The sequence below is a fragment of the Engraulis encrasicolus genome, chromosome 9, assembly GCF_034702125.1.
Source record: "Engraulis encrasicolus isolate BLACKSEA-1 chromosome 9, IST_EnEncr_1.0, whole genome shotgun sequence".
In the NCBI taxonomy this organism is placed as follows: Eukaryota; Metazoa; Chordata; class Actinopteri; order Clupeiformes; family Engraulidae; genus Engraulis; species Engraulis encrasicolus.
This window is the reverse complement of record NC_085865.1, coordinates 44,401,194-44,408,693: the sequence shown is the minus strand read 5'-3', so window position 1 is coordinate 44,408,693 and position 7,500 is coordinate 44,401,194. Positions and strand designations below refer to the sequence as shown.

The window sequence follows — 7,500 nt, the reverse complement described above, 5'->3', positions numbered from 1 at the left end:
TTCTCTGCTCTTCTCTGCTCTTCTCTCCTCTCCTCTCCTCTCCTCTCCTCTTCTCTTCTCTCCTCTCCCTCTCCTCTTCTCTTCTCTTCTCTTCTCTTCTCTTCTCTTCTCTTCACACCTTCCCTCTCCTCTCTCCTCTCCTCTCCTCTCCTCTTCTCTTCTCTTCTCTTCTCTTCTCTTCTCTTCTCTTCTCTTCTCTTCAAGTTCTCTCCTCTCCTCTCCTCTCCGAGCCCCTTTCTCCTCTCTCCTTCCATCTCCTCCTCTTCACTCCCAAGCCCTCTCACTCACACTCAGACCAAAGTGTCTCTTCATCTCTGGAGACATTTAGTGGTCTTTTCATTCACCTCTTTCATCCTTTCACTTTCCCTGGAAAGACACAGATGCTCATGCTCCATGCTTGAGGGAGCCATAAGCTGACTGCCACTCATTGAGTGAGTATACCACAGGTGGCAAGCAAGCCATCCATATTATGCCGAAGGATCCCCTTCTCTGGATCCATTTGCCACAAAAAAAACGTTCACGAAGTTCACAATCTATGTTCGAGCTACAGGCTACCCCTACTCTGAGTGCACACTGCATGTGCCAACTAAGCACTTCATACTGAAGAGCGGCTCTCCTCCTGTGGATCTGTTGTCCTCGAAAAGCGGGAGGTCACGCTCCATGTTCGAGCTATATGCTGCTCCTCTCTTGAGTGAGTGTGTTACATATGAGCCAACCAGGCTCTATACATACTGAAGAGTGTCTCCTACTGGGGATCTGATGTCCTCAAAAGATTGAACTTCATGATCCATGTTTCGAGCAACAGTATATGCTGCCCCTCTCTGAGTGAGTGTGTTATGTATGAGCCAACCAAGCTCTATACACACTGAAGAGTGTCTCCTACTGGGGATCTGATGTCCTCAAAAGGCCGAAGCTCATGATCCATGTTCGAGCTATAGGCTGCACTCTTTGACAGCAGCCTCTCTGAGTACACCATGCATGTGCCAGCCATCCTCTCCATGCTGAAGAGTGTCTGCTTCTCTGGAGAGGCTGGCGGCTATGTTAAGAGGGTCTGGGGAGTGGAGCACTCTCCTCTGATGGCTACTACTAATGGGACTGTGTTCATTTCCACTTATACAGCTGCTGAGAGCATTACTGAGTTCCTCTTTCGGCTTTTCGCCTCTCTGGTTAAACCCTAAACTCTTATCTGGGGTAGCCGTGGCAAAGTGGTTAAGGAGATGGTTGCAGGTTCGAATCTCACCCTTCCACTTCCCTATCCCACTCCATGACTGACGTGCCCTTGAGCAAGGCACCTAACCCCACACTGCTCCAGGGACTGTTACCAATACCCTGTGCTTAAAATAACTGTAATAGTCTCTTTGGATAAAAGTGTCAGCTGAGTGTAATTTAATGTAATGTTTTATTCCCCCCCCCCATCCAATCCAATGTGTCTTCTTTATCACTCTTCTTTTCTACCCTTAAGTATCATCTCATCACATCTCTCATCATCTCTTCCTCTAGTGTTTATTTTGTCCCCTGTTTTTCTGTCACCTCCTCTATTTTCTTTTCTTCCCAATTATCTCTGAGTATTTCTCCTCTCTTCTCTCTTTGATGTCTCCTAGGCTCCAGCACTTCACTATTTTCTCCTTCCCTCTCCTTTTCTCCTGCCATGCTAAGAGGTCAGCAAGGGGTCTCAAAACTTTACCACACTTTTCCAGTAACGTTTGTATGTGTTGGTGAAGTAAAAATACAGTGACATTCTTAGTGCTTAAAGGAATAGTTTGCGTTGCTTCATGTTGTCTTGTGAACTTGTTTCATATTTCATTGACTTGTTTCATGCTGATTAGTTCAGAATTTATCTTCACTAAACATACAAAACTTGGCACAACGTTTCAATGTGTCAGTTTCATTTCACACCAAACTATTCCTTTGAGAAGAAAATGTACACACAACCAGACACCCATGCAAACACATACACAATAATCTTCAGAGAGGTAAGGCAGATTATTCAATGACTTGCACACATGCGCACACACGCACGCACGCATGCACACACACACACACACACACACACACACACACACACACACACACACACACACACACACACACACACACACACACACACACACACACACACGCACACGCACACGCACACACACACAGACACACAGACACACACACAAAGATCGTCAGATGAGTTTGCTTGAAATTATTCGGAAGCTAACCCCCTGCAGATATCAGGGTGGATGAAGCTGCGAATTATCTAACGTCTAGAGGCAACATCAGACTACACACATCTGAACAGAATTTTAAAAGGTAAAGCGAAGCTCTGATGTGTCTCAAATTGTGGCTCAAATGTGGTTAAGCGTGCATCTTTTTCAGACTGTGTGTGTTTACATAATGTCAAATGGCACTGCCCATCTAACTTCACTGACTATACTTTTGAGCACATAGTGTACACAGCGCATTGCAATAAAGCAGAGTGTTTGCAGAGTGGGATTTCAGAGAGACTCCGTCTTTGTCTGTCTCTTTCGCATGGCTTTCCTCCCTTCCTCTCCTCCTCTCTTTATCTTCATCTTAACGCCTCCCTGTCTACTCCCCGCACACCCAGTGTTCTAATATTATAAATGAAAAATAACTCCAAACATACACAAAACAGTGAAACAGGAGAGTAAAGAGTCCACTCTCCACTAGTAGTGTGGATTGGCACTGCCCTCACGATCCGATTCGATCACGATTCGGGAGGTAGCGATTCGATTCGATCCGATCCGATTCAATTCTACAATGCATTGCAATGCATTACATTTCTACTGAAAGCAAAGCAAATGTTTCATCAGTCATGATGAGGCAATACAAGTAGTCAGATACTGAGCAACAATTTATTGGCCGTTTTCTGTATCATTCTGGATCAGTCTGTATCAGTCTTGCAATGCTTTGAAGTACTTTTATTTAATTTAACATTCATTTGCTCCCGAAATATCCACGGAAGTGATTGAAACTTAAAATATTGCTGCATTGATTCTGGAACTTGCCTAATTGAATTGGATCGTCCATGGCCCGCATTGGATTGGATCGCCGAATTGATCATTGTTGACACCACTACTCTCCACTGCTCTGCAGTACAAAGGCAAAGTGCAGTAACTACCTATTTTGTCAAATTGTAAATGGCCTTCAGAACACCTCCCACCTCCTTCATCTTGTGACAAAGCCTTATAGTCAAAATGTGTCCAGTTTCAGAGATATACAAGATAAACAATATCCAACTTAATACCAATACTTTGCAGGCATTTTCCCCCCAGTTTCAATGTTGGCGTAGTTGCTGTACTTTGCCTTTGTAGGACAGTGCTGCGCTGCCCTCCGCCTTGCCTCACTCCAGCAGTTTTACCCATCTCCAAGGGCCCAGCATGGGGCGTGTTGGGAAGGCCCGGGGAGAAGTTAACAGCACGGAAAATGGAGAGAGCAGGAAAAAAAAATCCTGCAAATGGCAGTAGTCGGATTCGGGAGATTAGCAAAGGCTGCTGCTACATCCTCTATTACCTTCCTGTGAGAGAAGTGAAGACCGAATTCTCGTATTTCTTTTCTTCAGACTGAACTAGGGCTGTGCAATATATCGAATTTATATTGTGATATCAATCTTGCTGTCAAACAATATCAAATTTCACATTACCGATTTTAAACAATATTTTTGTTGCTTATCTATACAGCCAAAAGGAAGGTTACGCTAAGTGCAATACATTCCCCTCCACTTGAGCCATTGCAAGCACAGAGCAGACTTGCTACCCAACACTCGTACAGAAAACACCACTGTGAGTTCCTCCATGGTCCTCCACTCACACTGCTGAAGGGAGCGAAGATTGTGAATTGTTCAGCACAATAATTTGTCTTTAAAAGAAATATTGTCTAAAAACATTGTGATATCAATATTGACTGACATAATCCTGATATTGATTTTTCTCATAATCGACCAGCCCTAGACTGAACTGCTGAAAGTAGTTTTTAAAGCAAGAGATGAGGAAGCAATGAGCAAACCGTAGACCTCGACATCAGCACTAACAGTAGGGGCTCATATACATGTACGCAGGTCTAGTAGTGGAGGGAGTATCTGGGTAAACAACAGTTTATGCAAATTGAGAAAGCACTCATCGCACCAAATCTCTTCTAAACGCTGAAGGATGCTGGGAGGGGGGGAAGGGTAGGGCTGTGAGTGCAGAGGAGGGCTGGACTGGGACAAGAAATCAGGCTGAGCATATTCAGCCGAGACCAGTCTACCAGGCATTGAGAGAGACAATGAAGCCTTTCACAAAAAAAATCTAGTCATCTAATATAATCTATTTTGACTGTAACAGACAAAAGGATGAATTAATATCTGACTATCCTGGAGAGGCTTGCTGTAGCAGGATGAGGACTACTCCCATTGAAGGGAGGGCCAGGTCAAAATCATCAACTGTCCACTGGGCAAATGCCCTGTATGCCATATGACCAATCCAACCATGGCGCAGAGCCTCCTTACCCTGCAGAGAGCTACACTGAACACCTTCGTGTATAAAGCACAGAGACTCTCTCCTCTAAGCATTTGACAGATGTGGTGGCAATGTTGTGAGGGAGATAACTTTTTTGGAGCACATAGCTACTCCAAAAATACCCTTGTTGTTTAAGGACGTAAAAAGACAGCTCTGTGCTGTCTAGACAAATGCACTAAATGAAGAACTCTTTTTCAAAAGGCTATACAGTAAAGCCCTTTTGAAAATACACAACAATCTCATGTTTTCCTTGTGCTTCACAGTTAATATCAGTCAAATTATTTTTTGTTTGTTTTTAATATAACAACAAATATATATATATATAACGTTAAACAATTTCAAATAGTTTTGAATCATAAAAACAAATAAAAAGAAGATTCATTTAACTTGCATTTCAATGGCTTTTACAGCACTTTTGAAAAAAAGCAGCGAATGACGCCAGCTGGTGAATGCCCTGCATATCTGAGTATCCCTGGGATCTTGAAGCAGTGCCATCCTACTCTTCTTCCTAATCATCCTCATCCTCCTCTTCCAGGCTCTTCTTCCTCCTCAATGTCAAAGTCCTGAGTCCACCCACTCCCCGCTAACAATAGCTTCTCAGCTATTCCATTTGGCACCCTGCCAGCTACCAGTGCTGTTGCCACTGCCTTTCAGGAGGCTGCTGCGTCCTCTCTCCTTACAAGGGGACATTCTCTTTCTTTCTCCCCTTCTCTCTCTCTCTCTCTCTCTCTCTCTCTCTCTCTCTCTCTCTCTCTCTATCTCTCTCTGTCTCTCTCCCTGTCTCTGTCTTGCTCTCTCTGTTTTTCTCTCCCCCCTTCTCTCTCTCTCTTTCTGTATTCTCTCTCTCTCCCAAACTCGCTCTTCCCTTTATCTTTCTTCATCGCTCTGCTTTTCTGCCTCCATGAGTTTCTCTCTCAGCTTCTTGTTTTTTCTCTCCCTATCTCATTCATGCAGATATTTTTGCCTCTCTTCCCTCTCTCTATCTCTATCGCTCTCTCTCCCTTATTGTCCTCTTACACACTTGCCTTCCCAGTCTCTCTACCTCATCTTCCTCTTTCTATTCGTCTCCTTATGTCTTGCCCTACCTCTCGTCACTCTCTGCCCGAGATGACACACTTTTTCCTCTCATCCTCTCCTCTACCGTTTCCCATTTTCTCTCTCCAACATTCTAACTGCCGTATCTCCCTCTGCCATCAACCCTCACCTTTCCATCTCTCTCTCTCTTCCCTCTCTTCGCCCATATCTGCTGTCCATACTGTAGCCCACTGCACTGGTCCTGCTAGGACTGTGATTCTCCACCTTCTTTATCAAACGTCTCCCAGACCGCATCATAAGCCTTCCAATACCCCGCTGGAGATGGAAAGAAGACAGACAGAGTGGACGGAGGTTTACAGGAAACAGCAGAGAAGCCACTGAACTGACCCCAAGCTTCCAGACAGCAACGCTACTGAGAGAGGGCTGCTCAGGTTGCAATTCACCATCCAATCAAATCAAACCGCATGCTTCTGTCCTTGTGAGGTAGTGTGTTGATTGGCTGAGATTACGCATGGTCATGTTTCCATGGTCACTTAACAAGGCACATTTTACTTACAGTATACAAGACATCACGTCAAGGAACCGCACATGCACATGCACATGCACATGCACATGCACATGCACATGCACACGCACATGCACATGCACATGCACATGCACATACACGTTCATTTGGTAGGCTACTCTGTCATCTAAAATGGATAATGACCTTTTCAGGTCTGATTTATTTCTGATTTATTGTGAATATAAAAAAGAGGTGAATGGAAATCTCATTTGAGGGCTTGTTTCAAGTCGTGTCACATTTCGAGACTTAGAGAGGTCTTTGCATGGAGGCTGAAGTCATTGACTGTTTTGTTTTTTTTTAGAGAGAGAGAATTGAATGAAATATTTTTTTCTCTCAAAACTACCAGCAATTACCAGTAACCTTGAGCAAAACAGAAAAGCTAGGGGGAGTGCTTGAAGCAGCGAGTGGATGAATGTGATTCACATAAAAGACAAACAGCTAAACCTCACAAGCGTGCTCACACACTGTTCCGTTGCTTACTCGTGGCCATAGCCATTTACAATTGCCATTACTACATATTTTTAAAGTTGTGAAGTAAATTATTTATTGAAATAATACCAACGACATACATATGTTGCCATCACATGTTGACGTAAGGATTTTTATGTAAGGGATAACGGCTGATGAGGTTTTATGAAGTTCATGAAACGAGGTGGAGGCTCCATGTGACCATGGTCTTGTTCAAACATGTCTTGAATTGATTAAGTAAATGATGTATATAAGTAATACAATGGCCTATGGTGTCATCTGTATGTAAGGATCTTTTGTGTAGCTATCTGCCATATTACCTACAGTACAAACGGTAGATGAAATGTATAAACTCTTTGAGAAATTTGATTCTATCGATCACTTATCTGTCCCCTGTATTTGCTCACTTGGTCTTTTTATACTATAGGGACCCAAGTGTAAAATCAGAACACAATACCTGTAATCTGTACAGAATAACAAAGCGAAACGACAGAATAAAAGTACTGTATAGTATTTAAATTAGAATACTGTCTGCTTAAATCCATATACTGTATTATTTATTTTGTTTCTAGGAGCTTATAAGCTCTCGATCAGATAACCATTTGTCATGCCACCATGCTACAAGGCCAGGAGGATGTGGGATAAAAAAAATCTGTACAGCATTTAAATTAGACTCTTACACACATATACTTTATGTTGTATATTTTGCTTCTACGACCTTTTGAGTGTTTCATCTGATAAGTCTTTGTCATGCCACAGGGCTATCAGGCCATGAGCATGTGAGCCCATGGTATAGTTTTGCCGGAAGGGAGAAGAACAGCATTGATGCAGCTGCTGATAAGGACCTACGATGGCCAGATTATACTTATCTATTCATAGGCTGGGAGATCATTAGCCCCCCAGCAATATAGCGGCGCTAAACAGTCGTAG

The 7,500-nt window shown here is 43.3% G+C and overlaps 1 protein-coding gene across 1 annotated transcript in view; it reads right to left on the bottom strand.

The window, feature by feature from the left end:
• The window catches only part of vopp1b (VOPP1 WW domain binding protein b), a 92,575-nt gene that overhangs the window by 59,608 nt on the left and 25,467 nt on the right, over positions 1 to 7,500 (bottom strand). The gene's annotated exons all lie outside the window — the stretch shown is intronic.